The 19,694-nt window shown below is 49.3% G+C and overlaps 1 long non-coding RNA gene across 1 annotated transcript in view; it reads right to left on the reverse strand.

Moving 5' to 3' along the window:
• LOC129018029 (uncharacterized) overlaps positions 1–19,694 on the reverse strand; it is a 61,537-nt gene that overhangs the window by 19,182 nt on the left and 22,661 nt on the right. The window lies entirely within an intron of this gene.

Consider the following 19,694-nt stretch of genomic DNA (forward strand, 5'->3'; position numbering starts at 1 on the left):
GGTGTAATTTAGATCTTGGAAATATTTGCCGTGCTTTCAATTCCCCTGACATCTAAGGGATTGGAAATGGATTCTGCCCCTGGAGGTTTGCTATTTGGAGGGGCCAATGGCAGGGGGTACAGGGATGAAGACAGCTCACAAAGGGGAGGTGGGGAGTCAGTGAGGCGTGAAAACTGAGGTAGGGAAAAGATAAACACCAGCAGGAGGGAAAGATCACATGCACGAGACAGAGGAGCAGGGGAGCCCACGTGACCAGGCTCCCTACCACCTGCACACGTCACCTCTGCCTGTACGGTGATGGCCCTGGGGACAGGAGTGCTGCTGTCCAGGGGAAGTGGCTTGGCAGCGTGGAGCAACCCACGTTCCCGTCCCACCTTCTGATCCTGCTTCTTTCCCTACCTGGCTGTAAGAGGGGCAAATCCCCTAGCCTTTTTCTTTAACCAGTCTTATATAATTCACATACCATACAATTTGCCATTTAAAGTGTGCAATTCAGGCCAGGCGTGGTGGCTCACGCCTGTAATCCCAGCACTTTGGGAGGCCGAGATGGGCAGATCACTTGAGGTCAGGAGTTTGAGACCAGTTGGCCAACATGGCGAAACCCCATCTCTACTAAAAATGTACAAAAATTACCCGGGCGTGGAGGTTGGCACCTGTAATCCCAGCTATTCAGGAGGCTGAGGCAGGAGAACCGCTTGAACCCAGGAGGCGAAGGTTGCAGTGAGCAGAGATTGCACCACTGCACTCCAGCCTGGGCGAAAGACTGAGACTCCATTTCAAAAATAAATAAATAAAAATAAAATTTGCAATTCAATGGCTTTTAGCGTACTTACAAAGTTGTACACACATCACCATGATCAATTTTTGAACATTTTCATTACCCCAAATAAATAGCCTGCACCCCTTGGCCATCACCCCTGTACTAGTTTCCTGGGGCAATTGTAACAAATTAATCATAAACTTGGTGCCTTAAAATAACAGAAATTGGTTCTCTGTCTGTTGTGGAGGCCAGAGTCTGAAATCAAGGTGTGGTCAGGGCCATGTCCCTCCAAAGACTCCAGGAGAGAGTCCTTCCTTGCCTCTTCCAGCTCCTGGTGGTTCCAGACACTCCTTGGCTTGGGGCTGCATTGCTCCAACGTGTGCCTCTGTCTCCACATGGCCTTTTCCCCTGTGCCTCTGAAGACCAAATCTCTCTCAGCCTTTTTCTTATAAGGACACATGTCAATGGGCCCACCCTAAACCTAGCATGACCTCATCTTTAGGGTCCACTCTAAATCTAACATGACCTCATCTTTAGAGTCCACCATAAATCTAGCATGACCTCATCTTTAGGGTCCAGTCTAAGTCTAGGATGACCTCATCTTCAGTGTCCACCCCCAAATCTAGGATGAACTCATCTTTAGGGTTCCCCCTAAATCTAGGATGACCTCACCTTGACACCTTTAACTTAATTATATCTGCTATGACTCTTAAAAAAATGAGTCCACATTCACAGGTTCTTCAGGTTAGAATATGGACATATCTTTTGGGGGAACACAATTCCACCCACTATATGGTCCTTTTGCCCCTGTCTTCCCCAGTCCCTGGCAATCACTAATCTATATAGATTTGTCTATTCTGGACACCTTATATGAATGGAACCATACAATATGCTGTCCTTTGTGATTGGTTTTTTTCACTTAGCACAATGTTCTCAAGGTTCATCCATGTTCTAGTATGTATCAGTATTTCATCTCTTTCAATTATTGAATAATATGGATATACAACATCATATTTATCTATTCATCAGTTGATAGACATATGGTTTTTTTTTTAGGCTATTCTGAATAACGTTGCTGTGAAAATTCATGTACAACCCCTAAGCTTTTTTTTTTTTTTTTTTTTTTTGAGACGGAGTCTCGCTGTCTCCCAGGCTGGAATGCAGTGGCGTGATCTCGGCTCACTGCAAGCTCCGCCTCCTGGGTTCACGCCATTCTCCTGCCTCAGCCTCCCGAGTAGCTGGGACTACAGGTGCCTGCCACCACGCCCGGCTAATTTTTTGTATTTTTATTAGAGACAGCGGGGTTTCACCGTGTTAGCCAGGATGGTCTCAATCTCCTGACCTCGTGATCTGCCCGCCTCAGCCTCCCAAAGTGCTGAGATTACAGGCGTGAACCCCTAACCACTTTTGCCATTAGCGAAATAGTGAGAATTTCATATTTGTCTTCCCCAAATCCCAGGGTTAGGATGAGTATGGCAGGCAGCTTCTAGAATGGCTCTGAGTGTTCTCCCATCTCCTGGTATTCACGCTCTTGTGTAATCCTCTTGCCTTGAGCATGGGATGGACCTAGCGACTTATTTCTAAGAAACAGAATATGGCAAAAGTGATGGGATGTCACTACCAAGATTAGGCTGTAAAACACTGTGACTTCTGGCTTGCTCTCAGTCTCTTGCCTGCTCACTTACTTTCTCTATTGAATCAACCTGCTATGTTGTAATCTTTTCTATGGAGAAGCTCATGTAGTAAAGAACTAAGGACAGCCTCTGGCCAACAGCCCTCTAGGGACTGGGGCTTGCCAGCAACCACATGAGTGAGCATGAAAGTGAATCCTTCCCCAACCAGGACTTCAGATTAGACTGAATCCCTAGCTGACAGCTTGATTACAGCCTGGAGAGACACCCTGAGCCAGAGCACCCAGCAAAGATCACCAGGATTCTTGACCCTTAGATTGTGACAGGATATTGTATGTGTGTTGGTTTAAGCTACTCCATTTTAGGCTAATTTTTATGCAGTCTTAGATAAAGTGAAGATAGAAGAAAAGATACTCTTGGGAGACCCTGAGCTGCTGGGATGGTCGGTCAGGGATGAGCTTATTGGGAATAACACTTAGCCCAGATGAGCTGATGTTGAAAAGTCTTGGCTGCAGACATCCCAACACCAAAGTCTATTAAATGATTTGATTTTCTTCTTTGGGATGGAGGAGAAGTGCTGAGATAACCAGAGTGGAAAAATCAGATGTGATATGCCATCTTCCTCTCTCTGAAGCTACAGAGCCCTGAAGGCATGGAAGGCACAGAAGTTGAAGAAAGGAGCAGTGGTTAGCTCCAAATTTGCTCAAAAGCACTACAAAGAGTAGAGTTGGGTCAAGGAATTAGAAATCTGGGCTTCCAGGACAGTGCTTTTCCTAGTGCACTAGATTTCCTAAAGGGCAAAGAAAGCACATTATCTGATCCAGAAAAGACTGCTTAGGTGGCTGAAAGGGTGAATACCTGAGCACAAGAAAATATCAAGGCTTAATGAAACTATCAAAGTGTTAAAATTTTATTACAAAAATGGCTCTGACCATATCACTCATCCTACATGGTCTTCTCACAATGTGACTCTGCCACTTCCCCTATCAAAAAGGAAAGTCAACATCTTCCCTAGAACCTAATCAGACCTTAGTGACTCCTTCAGCAAAGTATGGCAGGAATTATGCTATGTGACTTCCAAAGCTAGGTCATAACAGGTGACAGAGTTTCCACTTGCCTCTCTCTTGCGATGCTTACTCTTGGAACCCAGCTGCCATGTTATGAGGAAGCCCAGGCCACATGGAGAAGCCATGTATAGGTGTCCTGTCAGACAGCTCCAGCCAAGGTCCCAGCCAATAGCCAACATTAACTACCAGACATGAGAGTGAGGAAGTCTTTCAGATGACTCCAGCCACCAGCGGAATAAAACCACATGAGAGAACCCAAGTGATAACTGACTGGCTAAGACCAGTTAACCTCAAAAATCATGAGGAATAGTAATAATTAATGATAGTTGTATTAGTCTGTTCTTGCCCTGCCACAAAGAACTACTTGAGACTGGGTAATTTATAAACAAAAGAGGTTTACTTGGCTCATGGTTCTGCAGACTGTGCAGGAAGCATGACTGGGGAGGCCTCAGAAAACTTACAGTCATGGTGGAAGATGAAGAGGAAGAAGGGAAGTCTTACATGGCTGGAGCAGGAGGAAGAGAGAGAAGAGGGGGGTGCTACACATGTTTAAACAACCAGATCTCCTGAGAACTCATTCACTATCACAAGACAGCAAGGGCTAAGTCTGCCCTCATGATCCAGTCACCTCCCACCAGGCCTCTCCTTCAACACTGGGGATTGCAATTCAACATGAGATTTGGGTGGGGACAAAAATCCAAAGCATATCAACAGTTGTTTCATACCACTACATTTGAGTTGGTTTGTTACATACCTACAGGCAACCCAAACCAAGCAATAATGCTATAATCATGAAGATGATGTATAGATAGATAAACTGATAGATGGATTGACGGATCTATGGGTGGGTGGGTGGATGGATGGATGGATGGATGAGAAGATGGATAGGGTAACAGAGAGACATCAAATGAGCACTTACTATGTGTTCATAGTAATAATCATTGACACTAGACCAAGGGATTTATTGACATTATCTCTTTTTTAATTCTCACAACGATCTTATGAAGCTGGTATTCTTATTCCCATTTATAGAAACAGTAACTTAGATTTAGAGAGTTTCAATAATGTTCCTGAGGTTACACAGCTAGCAGGGAGTAGGTTCTCCTGACCCCAAAGTCCATGATCATGACATGTCTGGTGTGGAGCACAGGTAAGAGTGTGAAACTGAGGGTGAAAGTAATAGAAATTCTAGGCCCAATTAACTCAGGCAGACCTTAACTACTCATGACACCAGCCTGACCTCTTTTCTGGATACCTCACTTCAAGATTTTGTCTGGAGTACATGTTGCCCTTTATTCTCCTGCTCAGGACTACAGAAAAGCCTATTTTTTGACATAAGAACAAGGAACCTAAGAGAGAAGCCTCCCTCCTGTGCTGTCTTTTGTTCTGGAAAGGCAATGACCAAAATGGGAAGAGCTCTTTTGCTGGTATTGTTGTTGTCATGACGGTGATGGTGATGGTGGAGGCGGTGGTGGTGGTGGTGGTGGAGGTGATGGTGATGATGGTGGTGGTGGTGGTAGAGGTGATGGTGATGGTGGTGGTGATGGTGGACGTGGCCATGATGATGGTGAATGGTAGTGAGTGGTGGTAGAAGTAGCAGTAGTGATAGTAATGATGGTGATAATGGTGATGGTGGTGATCATAGTGATGGTGGTGGTGGTGATGGTAGTGGTGATGGCTATGGTGGTGATGATGGTGGTGTAGCAGTGGTGGTGGTAGTGGTGATGGTGGTAATAGTGGTGGCGGTGGTGGATATGGTAGTGATGATGGTGGTGATGATAATGGTGGTAGTGGTGATGGTGGTTTAATAGTGGTGGCGGTGGTGGATATGGTAGTGATGATGGTGGTGATGATAATGGTGGTAGTGGTGATGGTGGTTTAATAGTGGTGGCGGTGGTGGATATGGTAGTGATGATGGTGGTGATGATAATGGTGGTAGTGGTGATGGTGATAGTGGTGATGGTAGTGATAGTGGTGGTGATGGTAGTGATGTTGGTGGTGGTAATGATGATGGTGATGGTAATGATTTTAGTCATGTTGATGTTGATGGTAACGGTGGTGATACTAGTAATGGTGGTAGTGCTGGTGGTAATAGTAGTGATGGAGGTAGTGGTGGTGATGATAGTGCTGGTGGTGGTGATGATGGTAGCTGTGGCAATAATGGTGGTGGCAATGATGGTGATAGTAGTAATGGTGGTGATGATTGTGGTGGTGATGGCGGTAGTGGTGTTAGTAGTGATGATGGAGGCAACAGTGGTGGTGACTGTAGATGTGGTCATGGTGCTGGGGGTGGTGGTGACAGTGGTGCTGGGGGCGGTGGTGATAGCGGTGCTGGAAGTGGTGGTGATAGCGGTGCTGGTGGTGGTGGTAATAGCGGTGCTGGAAGTGGTGGTAATGATGATGGTGGTGGTGGAAGGCATGGTAGTGTTGATAGTGGTGTTAGTGACGATGGCGGTGGTGTTAGTCAAAATCCATGGACCCTCTCTGCAGAAAAGGGAGGCCTCTGGCCAGGATCATGCCAAATCCTCTCCTCTAAAGTCCAACAAAAGAAGATGGGCATGGTACGTGGCATCCATAGAATAGAGCTGGTTATATAAGGCCCTTCCAAACTCTTCCAGCAGCCAAGAGCCTCAGAGCTATTGACACTTGCCTTCTCTCCTATGTTTCTTCTAAATCTGTTCACTGTGGCTCAAGAGCTATTACTGATCCTAAGTTAAAAACCCAATGCAAATGGAGGGTCCTTGTAAGTTTAACACATCACTCCCAAGGCTCAGCACAGTGCCTGGCCTATAACAGGTCCTTGATACACATTTATGAACAAACAAACCCTTCAGCAAGCTATAGTTTTACTGAGGACCAGAAATATCCACAGTTGGGATTCAAAAGTATTTCCTGAAGCTCTCAGGGAGGGGTATCCTAATCTAGGAGTTGGGAAACCTGGACCTCCCTTAAGACAAAAATGGCTTCAGAGTCCTTCTAACCATAGACATTGTGCCATAATCACATTATTCAAGGATGCATAAATTGGCTTCTGACTAAGCCTTTTGTGTGGCCTGGAAGAAAACAGATTTTTTGAGAACTCACTACCGTAAAAAGTAATAGTTAATGTTTCTGATGGCTTCTGATGTGCCATTTAAAAACTACACAAATTTACTTATTTGAACTCACAGCAACTCTATCATGTGTGGGTTATCACTATCATCATCAATCATCATCATCATTTTATGGAAGAACTGTAGACAAGACACACGAAGAACAAGCAAGCTGCCCACAGTGTCACAGTATCACAGCTAGCCAAGCCAGAGCTGGAGAAATCCCAGGCAGTCTAGGCTGCTAACCACAGTTCCACCTGGCCCCTTGCCTTCCGATGTTTCCTATGAGCCTGGCCCTGCACTCTGCATCTTTCTATGAGTTGTTGCATTCCATAATGGCTTCAGTTCTATGTAATAGATGTGATATCGGGGTCTTGGGAGGAAACAGTTGGCCTACTTAGAGGTGTGATGGAAGAGAGTCTGATACGGTTTGGCTATGTCCTCACCCAAATCTCATCTTGAATCATAGCTCCCATAATTCCCACATGTTGTGAGAGGGACCCAGTGGGAGATAATTGATTCATGGGGGCAGTTTCCCCCCTACTATTCTCATAGTAGTGAATTAGCAAATGAGTCTCACGGGATCTGATGGTCTTATAAGGGGCTTCTGCTTTCACATGACTCTCATTCTTTCTTGTCTGCCGCCATGTAAGACATGCCTTTCACCTTCCACCATGACTGTGAGGCCTCCCCAGCCATGTGGAACTGTGAGTCCATTAAGCCTCTTTCCTTTACAGATTACCCAGTCTCAAGTATGTCTTTATCAGCAGCATGAAAATGGACTAACTGGACTCTGTATTAACAGAGTCCTAATGAAAGAACCATTGACAATGCTGAAACAGACTACGGGGATCCAAGGAATGTGGGTGTCACACCCAGCGCCCAGCCAGAGAGGGAAGCCAGTATGCCCCTAGGACTGACTGGGTAAAGGAAGAGCTTGGAGACAGAGGGGACTATAGGGGAAGGCCCTGACAGCTACTGCCAAGCCACTGCCTGGCCTGGAAGGAGCCAGGACCCAATGTCATCACTTCTCATCATACCCTCTGAGCTCTGCTACTGCCACATTGGTGCAAGCCAGAGCTAAGGTCCTCAGAGGCCAGCCTCCCAGTCAGAGCAGGTGGAGGAGGAGGGAGGGTGGTCTGCAAAGTAAATGGACACCTTCCAGCACAGCCGAGGCTAAGAAGTTGAGACTAAGACAGTTTACGCAACTTGCCCAAGGACACAAGCTTGGAGGTGAGAAAGCCAGGTGGACTTCAGAATTCTTCCCACAGCTGCCTCTGTGGCCTGAGTCACACAGTGAGGAAGGCTTTTGTGTGTGTATATTGGTGTAAATGATCATCAGCCAGGCTGCCAGCAGCCTCCGCAGTGTTCTTATAATGGGATTTTAATTCGCTCCCCCCCATCGTCCTGCTGAGCTGGGAAGCGCTCCTGTTTGTCTACTTCTTGTTAGGCTGCTGCTTCAAAGCAGAAACAGGAGGCAGTCCCTCTGGTCCACTTGCCTTTCACACTCTTTGGGCCAAACCCCTTTCCTCATGTCCCCCAGCAGTTTCCACAAATGCTGCCATCCCACCTGTAACCAGAGAGGAGAAGATATACAGAGTGCATCTTTGGAAAGAGGAGAGGAGCTGACCACAGTCCCGGGACACTGACCGGCAGCCTGGCAAGAATAGAAAGTGGCTGTCTACCCTGAGCCGGGCTTTGGAGTCTAACAGAACCTGGTTCCCAGTCTTCCCCATATTGGGAAGCACCACCACGGTCACTCAACTGTTCAGGACAGAAGCTCGTGTGCTCACTCTTGACGCCTGTTTTTCTCACCCCTACATCCAATCGTCAGCAAGTCCTTTACAGAGAAGCAATCCCACCAGTCTGTGTCCATTCTTCTGACAGGCTGGGGTTGACTTCCGCTTCTTTGGACGCTCTATTATAAGTGGAATTCCTTTTATAATGGATGTGCTCCTGCAAATTTGGGCTTAAACTGCATTTTTGTAAATTGAGCCCCAGCACGCCACTGGCTTACCCAAGCTCTCACTGAGGTTGGCTCCCCAGGTAATCCTAACACTTTAACCCTATCTCTACCACTGGAAGACTCTAGAATTTTCCAAAAGGCATTTTGTACTGACCCACTCATGTTCCTGGTCACGGGTTGTTCCATGGGTTTTAACTACTGTTCCACTTATTGAGCTCCTAGGAGCAGTTCCTGGGGCTGCCCTGTAGGCAGCTTCCGTTGGTGCTGATGGGGATGACTGTGCTGGCCGCACTCCATTTAACTCCCCCATCGCCCCCTGCCCCCATCGCCCTGCCAAAGCCATGCTCTCTTCTCCCCTCTGCTCTGTGCCTTGGAAGGGTGACTTCTCCAGGCTGTGTCAGCTGGGCCCTTTTGTCTCCTGCCTTCTAATTGGGTTTGGCCTATCAGAGGCACTGGCAGGAGAGCGAGGGCAGGAGAAGGGAGCGATGGGGGTACTGATTCCACTCTCTCCCTCCCTCCCTGCTGCTGTTCTGAGAGCAGCTATTTCTACCAGGGCCATGGTTCCTGTTGGGTGGCTCCCTCTCCACGGCTCCAGGCTCTGATAGCTCCACTTATTTTCCTTGTCCCTTTGGACCTAAAGGTGGCAAAGGCTCCCCACTCTTGCTGGTCCCTGGATCCTACACCAGGGGAGCTGGTTTCCTTAACTCTTCTCACAAATCTATAAATGGCCTCTTTATTAAACTGCCTTTGCTGGAACCCCTCAAGGATACCATCTGCTTCCCGCCAGGACCCTGCCTGGCACAATGACAGTCATGACGATGATGTTGCCATGCTCTGAAGCTCAAAAGCCTGACTCCCAGCCCCCACCCAAGGCCCTGGGTAACTCACTTTTAGCCCCAGGGTAAGTTGGGAGGAAGACTAGATGCCTCCGAGGAGTCCAAAAATGCCAAGGTGGGGCAGGCACCCCGAGGGCAGGGCTTCTCAGCCTCAGCACGACTGGTATTCCGGGCCAGATCGTTCTTTGTTGTTGGGGTGGCCGGGGCTGTCTTGTACACTGTAGGATATTTAGCAGCATCTGTGGCCTCTACCCAGTTGATGCCAGAAACACCCCTTCCCAGTCACGATCACCTCCAGACACTGCCAAGCATCTCCTGGTGGGGAGAGTACCCCCTGGTTGAAAACCCTGACCTCCAAAATAGTGGGGCATGAGCTGAGGGCTAGCTGGGCTGGTTTGCTTCTTAGGAGAGGAGAAGCACAGAGCAAGCATGGGGAGAAACCCAAGAATGGGGTCCTCGGCCAGGCAGAGATTCCATCGCGGGTCCTCCCTGTGCCTTTCTAGCCTCAGCAACTGGGCGGGGCCAAGGCTTGGCGAAACTCACTGGTCACCCTCAGCTCAATGCCCTGCTTGGCCCTGCTGCCTGAGCACAGGGGTCCAAAAGACACCACTTGGCTCTCTCCTGGCCCTCCCACCACTCACCCACACTCTCCCCCTCTCTCCTTACCCGCCTCAAAATGATTTTGGGAGGCAGCTGGCAGCAGGGGAGTACAGCTGCCGCTAAGTTATCCAAACGATTTATCTTAAGATTCATGCAGAATTCATTGTGTGGGGACCAGGGTGGGTTGTGCTTTAATATTCATGCAGATTTGGAAGAAATGTTAATCACGGGTTTAGGTAATTTGCACTTTTGCTTAATTCTCCTCCTCCTAGGCTCGGTTGGCTGCCCTGCTAGCCCCCTCACTCCTCTGCTCCTGGCTCCTGCGCCCTGGAGTTCTTCCAGCCCACCGTGCAGCTGGGGTGGACTCAGAGGTTGGAGGGAGGGTGCTGACCTGCTGTTCCCCTGGTCGGGCTGGCCCCACAGCACCTCGGGGTAGGGAGCGGGAGACGGGGTGGGCAGCGGCGGGAAGAGCTGCAGGAGCCTCTGGGACATCTTGACGGGAAATAGATAACCTGCTATAGCAACCAGATATGTGCAAATTAGCATTGATTATTCTCAAATTAACAGCTTGGGCATTTCAAACCCAAAACAAGGCCTCAGCTCTGCTCTGATCTTGCCCGCCCTCCCTCCCAGCTCCCAGCCCGGACTGTGACCCCCTCCCCACAATGACAACCATCTGGGCCTGATCAGGGTGACAGGCAGGCTTCCTGGGGGAGGGGACCTGGGGGGTTTCCACCAGATCTCATCGCCTTCTTGCCCCTCACTTGGACCTGGGGCCTGAGCACAGGGGCCCAAAACAACTGGCACCTTCTGGCTGCTCCCTCCCAGCCCTCGCACCCCTCACCCGTGCTCTCCTCCTCTCCCCTTACCACCTCCAAATGATTTTGGGAGGCAGCTGGAGGCAGGAGAGGAAGAGATTCTTCTGAAAATTTTCCCTGGTTCCGACTGCCCAGTATAGCCAACTCTACCTCCTCAGCCCTAGTTTGGGGGTCCAAACCCCTGGAAATCAGGGGTTTTGCACCAGGGGGAGCTTTGCCCCCCACCCCCGGAGATGTTTGGCAATGTCTGAAGATGATTGTGACCGGGAAGTGTTGCTCTGGCATCAAGTGGATGGAGGCCATGGATGCCGCTAAGTAGCCTACAATGTGCAGGACAGCCCTGGCCACCCCAACAACAAAGAATGATCCAGCCCAAAATACCGAAAGTGCTGCAGCTGAGAAGCCCTGCCCTCGGGGTGCCTGCCCCACCTTGGCATCCTTGCTTTTCCTCAGAGGCACCTAGTCATCTTCCCAACTCACCCAGGGGCTAGAAGTGTTACCCAGGGCCCTGGGTATGAACCCCACATACATGGAGAAGGGGGCTTAGGACTCAAAGCCACGCCCCATGAGCATGTGTCTCACTCTCTTCCAAGTGAGGCGGAGACAGCTGGAGGGGCCCAGGAGCCATAGCAGAAGCAAGCTGGGGAAGCCCTGAGTGCCCCAGGCAGAGGATCCAGCGCTCAGAAGGGTCTGCTCTCTACACTCCCCTCTCCATTTCAAGATAAGAAAAGTCGAGTCCAGAGAAGCAAAGCCACTAGTCCAGGGTTACACAGCTCATTAGTGGCAGAGAGAGCTCTGAGTTCAAGTTTGCCTGAGGCCCAATCAGATGGCTGCAGCATCAGGGTCCAAGCAAAAAACAGGTACCACTCTGAGTGTCTAAAAGGGGGAGATTCATGCAGGGACTTGTTTGCACAGGTGAAGGAAGAACTGAGAAGGGGATAGGGAGGCAATTTGGGAATTAGCAACAGTAGGAAGCAAACTGAGGAGAAGGCATCAGTGGACCCCACAGCCAGGTCCATCGTGGAAGCTGGTGGATCTATCTAAAGAGAGCAGAAGCAATGATGAAATCTAGCAATGCTGGAAAGGAGGAGGAAAAATACTCTAGCTTCTCCCTCCTGCTTGCTCCCATCTCCCACTGGGACTTAATGCCCAAACCAGTCAGGAGCCAGCTGCCAGGTCAGCCCCTCAAGGTGCTAAGCAGAGCAGGAGGAGCATGGAAAACGGGCCTGAGAACCAGCAGGCAACTGACCAGCACAAGAACTTCCAAACCAAATGTTGTTCCCCTCTCTCCCTCAGGCCTTGCCGGGGACTTGTGAAGAGGAGGGTGAAGACGACAACCCAGGAGGAGAGGCACCACAGGCCTGTCCCATGCACTGGAATCAGTGGAGATAGCGCAGCTGAGTTGAATAAAAAGGGAGCTAGGGGCTGGGGGTGTTGAGAGTTGGCTCTCTCCCCTCCAGGCCCATTCTCCCGCCCCTGCTGGGATCTGGTAGGCTTCCAACCCCAGCAGCCGGTGTTACCTGCCACTGCCTGACAGCTTTCCCCCCACCACGCAGCTGCTTCTATCTTGGCCCAGAATAATAATCAGGGAGCCACAGACACACACAAAGTGTGGCAGCAGCCCAGATGGCCGCCCTTTCCCCTACCACTCCCTTGCTATGAAGACTGGGTGTCCAAATCCCTAACGCCCACCCCCACTAGACACACTTATATGCATGCACGGGCACAACATACCAAGGTGTCCCAGAATTCAAGTTCCCTGGGAAGGCTCTCAGACCAGACCACGTCAAAATGCAACAGACTATCTATTAAAGCAGGGAGTCAATGAGATGCTCATTGAAGGGCACTTAGAAAGTCTCAGCCCCTTCCTTATCTAGTGGAGGAGGAACTCATAGTAGCATAGCCGACCTTTTCCAAGAGGGAACCCCTTGAAAGCTACAGGTGTATGGCAAGGAGGCCACCACCTGTTGCAGGTAAAGGGTGTAAACTGTGACATGCCCTGAGAGCCCCGGGATTCAGAGGTCACTTGAATAGATGGTCCAAAGGTCGCCCAGGATAGCTGGCCCAAAGCAACGCCTTAACACCATACCTGGCACATGGTGGGCATTTAGGAAAGCACTTTTGTCTGCTTAAATTGCTAGCCCTTCTTTGGGCTCTTTTGGGAGACCCCTCGTGCACTACATGAGCTTCAAACACGGTGGCCTGAGTGGTCCCTCCTGGTTAGAGTGCTCATGTGACATCATGCATGTGATCGTGTGATTGAACTGTCTCGGGGCTGCATTCCCCAGATCAGAGTGATTGGTTCAGAGATGGACATGGAGTTCAAGCCAGCCAAGCAGTCTTGCCTGGGGCAAATCTATTGACTCTGTTGGAAAAATGAGACTTTGGCAGATTCACAGATGGTAACAAATGTACCACTAGATGCCTGCATAGATAGGAGGGGAGGCTCTGAGTATGAGGGGGCAGGGGGTATACAAGACCCCTGTATTTTCCACTCAGTTGTGCTGTGAACCTAAAACTCTCTAAGAAATAAAGTCTATTAAAAGCAAAAAGGTTAAGGTCTTTAAATCAGGGGGGGAAAAAAAACAGATAGGTGCCAATATAGAAAAGAAAGAAATACAGGTTGTATGCGGTAGCTCACACCTGTAATCCCAGAACTTTGGGAGGCCAAAGGGGGTGAATAACTTGAGGTCAGGAGTTCAAGACCAGCCTGGCCAACATGGTTAAACCCTGTCTCTATTAAAAATACAAAAATTAGCTGGGCATGGTGACACGTGCCCGTAGTCTCAGCTACTCGGGAGTCTGAGGCAAGAGAACCAGTTGAACCCAGCAGGTGGAGGTTGCAGAGTGGAGATCGCACCACTGCACTCCAGCCTGGGTGACAGAGACTCTGCCTCAAAAAAAAAAAGAAATAATATCATAATGTTAAAATATTTCTGTGTGTGAGGTAGAGGGGCCAGGAATTGAGCTTTGCAAAATAAGAACTATTTCTATTAAATTATATATTTTCGGGGACATTTAGATACATGAATTACTTAAATAGTTTAGCTTCTACTGAACTTCTTTTGTGTATGGGGTATGAGATGGTATGAAAGGCCATTTGTAACTATCTTTTAAAAAGTCATTTTTATTGAGTCTGAATATCGTAATATTTTGCACTGCAGTTGCCAGTGCTGGGAGAATGAGAGCCTGCAGGGCCAGTGGTTATCCTGCCTGTGCTGTGCAGGACTGTGCAGGACCCTGTCATGAGAATGAATCCAAATTGAAGTTCGAGGAGGAGAGAAACAGAAAGTCCTGATGACATTGCTTGAACCCCTGGAAACACTCATGCATAAAGTCAACAGAACTCTTGGACATTTCAGATACATGGGCCAATGAATTCCCTAATTCAAGTTGTGTTTCTGTTCCTTGCAATAAAAAAGCCCCAATGAAATAAATAAATGGATAAATGAGCATATAACCCAAGACTTGAAAGACAAGAAAAGAAACTTCAACTCCTGTTCCTGAGATTCAAAGGTAAAGAGATTTATGTGGATAAAGCAATGTAGACCAGCATGGCCATGCACAAAGCTTAGTGGCTGAGAAAAACAATGAGAACTCTTTGCTTTATAAAACTGCCATGTGAAAGGAAGAGTCTAGGCTGGTGACGCAGCTCAATGCAATGGCTTAAAGGTTTGTGCAGAAGAGTAGATTTTACTAGAAGGTAAGGCTGATGTTGGAAGCTCCCCAGATCAAATCATCCTATCACTTGGTTGCACAGTGGGAGCTGTTGGCCAAGCATGGAAATCTGAACTACAGAGGGCTGTGACCTTGATGCCCTTGGGTGGCACTGCTGTACCCTGAGTTGGGATTGAGACCATGAAGCACCTGCCATTAATTAGTCAGTGTCACTCACTGAGCTCTGCAGGCCCAGTCTCCAACAGCGACATCAGGTGGTAGTGGGAAAGTAATGGCAGTGATTGACCAATGAGACTATAGTTGTCAAGTCTCTGTTGGAATAGGGCCGCACCCCTTAGTGCAGAGTAAGTCCCTGAGATTCTCGGACAAATCCAGTGTGAGGGAGGGCACAGGAGGAGATCACGGACATTATGAGTATTCTGGCAAACAACTGGAAAAAAATAAGAGCTGTAATATATTTGCCTCCCAAACTGGAAGATCAAGTCATATGTTTTCCAAAAGATGTTTAAGGCTAGTAGGTCAAGAGCTTAGAAGTCTGATTCCAGCCTCTCATTAATCCAGTGTGTGACCTTAGGTGTGTCATGTTCACTTTTATTTATTTATTAACATCCCCTCCCCCCACACTGGAGAAAGAGAATGAGAAGAGCCAGAACTCCCCTTCCAGCGCACCCACAGATGATGCGGACAAAGCTCTCTGAAGGCCTCACCTGCATCAGGCGGCAGTGGCTCCAGGCAAGTATCTCTCCTACTATACAACATCCTCCATACCCTGTGGTTACAGGAAGCTGCCAGGACAGCAGACTTGGAAGAAAGCATCCTCCTGGGGTGAGGAACAATGCACAATGTGGGATTTGTATCAGGGGTGGCCCTAGCATTGAGTTTAGGACAACCTCCTGCCAAGCAGCTCTCACCACCCCAATCCCAGTCCCCCAGAGGCCAAAACACAGACCTGACACCCACTTCAGGGCCCCCTGCTCCTCTCCTGTGACACCTACCTCTCCCTATAGAAAATGCCAAGTAGGGGCCAGGCACAGTGGCTCACACCTATAATCCCAGCACTTTGGGAGGCCGAGGCGGGCGGATCACGAGGTCAAGAGATCAAGACCATCCTGGCCAACATAGTGAAACCCCGTCTCTACTAAAAATACAAAAATTAGCTGGGTGTCGTGGTGCACATCTGTAATCCCAGCTACTCGGGAGGCTGAGGCAAGAGAATCGCCTCAGGTGGACTTTGCAGTGAGCCGAGATTGTGCCACTGCACTCCAGCCTGGGTGACAGAGCGAGATTCCATCTCAAAAAAAAAAAAGAAAGAAAATGCAAGTAGGGCAGGAACACCTGTGGGCCCCAGGATGCTGGACCACAGCATGCAAGCAGGAAGAGAACCCTCACTCCCCGAGCTAGAGGGAATCTCAGCAATGTTATCTAAGTACTTCAGTTCACTGATAAGGAAACTGAGGCCAAGCAGGGAGAGTGAGTCCAGAAAGCCTCCCAAGGGGATCAGCAGCTGGGCTGGCCAAGGCTGGGGCCCAGCTCACCTGTCTCCTAACCCCACACTCTCTTCCAGCATCCCCCTCTTCCTAATACCATATCATCTCAGACAGGGGCTCTAGGTCTCTCAGCAAAGCATGGCCAGCTCATGGCCACAGACAAGGATAGTGTAGGGCAGACAGTAGGCCTCTAAGCCCATCCCACCCCACCCTTCTGCCCAGGGCAGGGAGCTTCTGAGCCCACAGAAATCCCCTGAGCTTCCAAAGGCTGCAGAAGCTGCAGAAGCTCTGTCCGGAAGAGTGCAGACTTAAGGGGGATTTGGGTTGAGCAGGAAGAAAGGGAGTGGAGGGGGCTGAGGCCCAGAGTTGTGCTCTGAGGGGACTGGCTGTGGATGCCAAGAGCACCATATGTCAAAGCTAGATCCGAGCTCAGACATAAGCCCCCTTCCCCTCCTTAGAGAGAAAATACACAAGCTGCTTTCAATGAAGGCTTTAAATGGAACGTGTCCAGGCGTTTCAATATTCTCTTCCCAGAATAGGCCCCTCAATTCCATCTTCTCTGAGCTGGCAACTAAGGAAGGACATCTCTAACTTTGCCTGGAAATTAGAAGTCTGCCCCTTGCTATTTTCTCTGTGAGAGACAGTGCAGTGCAGTGGTCGGGCTGGAGACGCCAGCTTAGATTTGGGGGTGAGGCTCTGCCACTTACTGACTGGGTGAGCTCGGGAAACCACTTTATGTCTGTCTCTGAGCTCCAATTTCTTCACCTATAAAGTAGCAGGATAGCATTGTCTACTATATTTGTTTTTCATTGCTGCTGTAACATGTTGTCGCAAATTTAATGGCTTGAAACAACACAAATTTATGATCTTACAATTCCATAGGTTAGAAGTCCACCATGGGTCTCATGGGGCTAAAAGCAAGGGGTCAGTGGGGCTGCATTCCTTCTGGAGACTTCAGGGGGAATCCTTTCCCCTGCCTTTTCCAGCTTCTAGAGGCTGCTCGCATTCCTTGGCGCGTGGTCCCTTACCTCTGTCTGCCAAGCCTGCAGCACAGCATCTGTCTGACCATCCTGTCATCACATCTCCTTCTCTGAACCCTCTCTTCCACTTTAAAGGCACACCCAAGTTATAATAATAATAAACCCCCCAGCCCCAAATCCTTAATTACATCTTCAAAGTCCCTTTTGCCATGTAGGGCTCCAGGGATTAGGATGTGCCTATCTTTTGGGAGAAGGGAATATAATTCTGCCTACCACATCTACCTTTTAGTGTTGCTGAGCGGGTTTAAGTCAAGGATTTAGCACAATGCCTGGTACACAGAAACCACTCAATAAAGGGCAGCTGTATTCATGGACATGGCCTCTTTTTGTGATGTCTTTAAAGGGCAGCTCCGCCTGCCTGTGACACACTGTGCCCCATCCCCTGCACACACATCACACCCAGGCCAGCATGCACGTAGCACCCAGGGCACATATGACAGGCTCGCTGCCTGCTGTCCCTCTGCACACAGCCTGCCTCTGGTGCAGGCTCCAGATGCTGCTGTGCATTTTGCTTATGCTCAGGCATATTGCATCCTCTTGCAGTGCCGCAGATGTTTGCACAGATGTTCATATGCTGACAGACACATGTGCACATACATGATCTGCCACTCAGATCAGCAAAGTGCACACAGACACACACACACACACACACGTCCCATACAGGCATGTCCACATCTCCCCAGACCCCGCTGACAGAGGCCCCTGCTCAGAGAGGGCACTGCCACTTTTTCTGGCCCTGAGCAGATTGAGCTGCCGCCTCCCTGTCCCCTGCAGCCTGCACTCAGCAGCCCCTTCCATGTCTTGTCCTGGGTGTCACCACCTCCCACTCCTGCTCCCAGAGCCCCAGCTCCATTGATTGGCCTTGCAGCTCAGCAGCCGGAGATGTGCCCCAGCTGGAGCAAAACACTTGTAATTTATGGAGTGTCTGATTTTTAATCAGTTTTTTGTTCCTGTGCTGTAATTGTCCTAATTAGATATACATATTTTGATGAAGGTTTTTCCAAAATAAAAATTGTAATCGAATCTTGCTTGACATTCTTTACACCCACTCGCTCAGATCCAAACTTCCACAGCAGCAGGCTCTGGAAATTGTGCATGCAGCTCGGGCATCTCCACACGCCTCCCCTGGACCACTGCAGGAGCTGTCCTGTGGCCCTCACAGGCTGGAAGGCAGGCACCCACTAGGCAAGGCAGTTTCCTTTGCCCTGGGCCTCCAAGTGCTCCATCAGGGTGGGGCAGCCTTCTCCCTGTGGGTCTGGCCCCTCCAGGGCTTCTGGGCCAAGGCTTACCCCTGGGGGAGGGCTCAGGACTGTCTAACACTGAGGTGCCCTGTCTCTGCCCATGCTTCTGCTCCCTGGGACCCCTTCACCAACCACGGAGAATTGATGCCATCCCACAGGCCTCAAGGGCAAAGGCTGCTTCTGTCATCCCCCACTCTTATAAATAATAACAATTCCTGCCACTTACGGAGTATCTACCATGTGCCAGACACTGTATTTTATATACATTAGCCCTAATCTGCATAACAATCCTCCGAGGGGATTTTTCAGAGGAAGAAATCAAGACTTGGAGAGGGTAATTCACTCGCTCAAGGTCACATGGCAATAAACGAAAGGATTGCAGTCCTCTTTGCCAGAACACTGAGAGGCAATGGCTGCCTTCCTGGGAAAATCCAGGAGAAGCTGCAGTTCTCCAGCTGCTCCTCTTAGGGGGAGGATCTACAGGGCTGATCTTACCCCTGCACCCCAGCATCAATCTGCAGCTGACCTTGAAAAGCCAATGATGCAAAATTCCTCCTTCTGAGCCTACAGTACAGACCACACATGAGAAGTCTGGTGTCTGTCTACATGAGTCTCTCTAGGACTTGGAAACCAGGGTTCAGGTATCAGTGTGTGACCAAGAAGTCAGCCCTGTGACTGGCTGGGAGGCTGTGGACAAGAGCTGTTTCCTAGGATCTCAGACTCCAAGAAGGGCCCTCGCAGCAAACCTGTCAGGAGATCCAAGCTAAGAACTTTCTGTGCTGGTTCTTAAACTGTTGACTCTTACCTCCAAACCTCCCAGTCATACTCTGTAAACCATGGTTGTGCTTCGCCTGATGCACCCAGTTAGCTCCTGCCAGTAGGGGGCACTCGGGAGACAGGCAAGAAGAGGGAGGAGGACTTGTTCCTTTCCCTCTCTGGTGATGGGTCTTCAATCTGGTGGTGGAGCTGGTTCCATTGTCAGTAGTTGGTCCTAGTTTGCAATGTGCTTGTCCCACACTTCAGAAGGTGCCTTACTGTGCCCTCTGAAAGATCCCAGCAGCAACTGGCACCTGCCCCATCCCTGAAGAGCTCTGAGTTCCAGCTCCTAGTGGCCTCTCCACCAAGCTTTTAAATTCGAATAATCCCAATCTCTTCCCTTGTTCCCTCGGCCCTAGGGGTGGTGGCTGCTTCTTGCAGTTGCTACCTTTATGATTGCTTCGTAAGTATCACAGAACTTTTGCAGTTCTCCAATACTCCAAGTTCTTCTATTAAATTCTCTCTGTTAAAATAACTGGTGTGGTTTCTGATGTTTTACCGCCCTACACCCTGCATGGTGTCCAACTGTAAACTGGAAAAGGTGTGTTGAGAGGTGCCACAGCCACACCTGTGCTGAGGAGTGTGGCCCACTGGCCCACAGAGCTGGAAAAAAAAAACCAACAGAGAACTATGCCACCTCTAGTGCTCAATCGGCACACTAG

This window comes from Pongo pygmaeus, chromosome 19, assembly GCF_028885625.2.
Source record: "Pongo pygmaeus isolate AG05252 chromosome 19, NHGRI_mPonPyg2-v2.0_pri, whole genome shotgun sequence".
In the NCBI taxonomy this organism is placed as follows: domain Eukaryota; kingdom Metazoa; phylum Chordata; class Mammalia; order Primates; family Hominidae; genus Pongo; species Pongo pygmaeus.